Raw genomic sequence first — 1,589 nt, forward strand, 5'->3', positions numbered from 1 at the left:
ATTCCCCATAAATTTCAGTTCAAAAACATTCTTCCAACCTCTAATGGACACACAGGGAAAACAGTCTTCAAAAATGAGGATGAAATAAAGACATTTTAAGGTAAAAGTTAGCTGAGAGAATTTGTCACCAGTATACCTATACTACCAAGAATGCTAAAAGATGTTTCTCAAGTTGAGGGAAATACTACCAGATGGGAACTTGATTCTACAGAAAGAAAAAAACCACCAGAAATTGTGGGTAAATGTAAAATATTACATTTTTTTCTTCTTATAATTTTCTTAAAACCACCTGACTATTTAAGGTGAAAATAATTAACATCGTAAGGAAAGTTTTGTAGTGTATATACAACTAAAAGTCATGACAACAATAAAACAAAGGATAAGGAGAGTAGGTAAATGGAATAACATAGTTGTAAAAATTATTATATTTGTGGAGTAGAAAGTGTCAGGTATGAGGTGGAAAGTTGGAACGTGAAGAGTAAGGTATAAAGAGAGAAGGAAAATGTGAAGGGTTACAATATTGATTTAAACAGCCTTTGACAAGTTAAGGATACATATTGCTATGGCCAGGGCAGACACAAAAAAATGAAATAAAGTAAGTATAGCTAAGAAGCCAACAGAGGAAGTTAAATGGAATAGAGGCATACTTCATTTTATTGTGCTTTGTTTAACTGTACTTCACAGACACTGCATTTTCTACAGGTTGAAGGTTTGTGGCAACCCTGCATTGTCAGATAATGATTAGTACTTTATAGCAATAAAGTATTTTTTAATTCAGGTATGTACATTGATTGTTTTAGACATAATGCTATTGCACACTTAATAGACTACAGTATAGTGCAAACTAACTTTCATATGCACTGGGAAACAGAAAAAATCCTGCGAGTCACTTTATTGAGATATTCATTTTATTGTGATGGTCTGGAATCAAACCTGCAATATCTCCAAGGTATGCCTGTACTAAAAAAAATTCGATTAAACCAAAAGAAGAAAGAAAATGAGCAACAGAAGAACAAAAAACAGCAGGTGCAAATAGAAAACAAGTAGCAAGTTGGGAGACTATAAATTATCAACAATTACATTAAATGTAAATGAAATAAGCATTCCAATGAAAAGGGACAGATTGTCAGACAAGGTTAAAAAAAAAAAGAAAGCACAACCCAACTGAATTGTATGAATTCTACAAGCAACTCACTTTAAACATTAAGGCATAAGTAGTTTGAAAATATGGAAAAGAATGGAAAAAATAAAATATACAACCAATAAACATAAGGAAGCCATTGTGGCTGTGTTACTATCAAACAAAATAGACTGCAAGACAAAAATTAACCCAAGAAATGAAGAGGGATGTTTCAGAATAATAAAATGGCCAGTTCCTTAGGAAGACATATCAATCATAAATTGCATAAGTGTATATGCATGTAATAAAAGAGCTTCAAAATACAGAAAGCAGGGCTTCTCTGGTGGCGCAGTGGTTAAGAGTCCGCCTGCCGATGCAGGGGACGCGGGTTCGTGCCCCGGTCCGGGAAGATCCCGCATGCCGCGGAGCGGCTGGGCCCGTGAGCCATGGCCGCTGAGCCTGCGCGTCC

The sequence above is a fragment of the Physeter macrocephalus genome, chromosome 16 (genome assembly GCF_002837175.3).
Source record: "Physeter macrocephalus isolate SW-GA chromosome 16, ASM283717v5, whole genome shotgun sequence".
In the NCBI taxonomy this organism is placed as follows: domain Eukaryota; kingdom Metazoa; phylum Chordata; class Mammalia; order Artiodactyla; family Physeteridae; genus Physeter; species Physeter macrocephalus.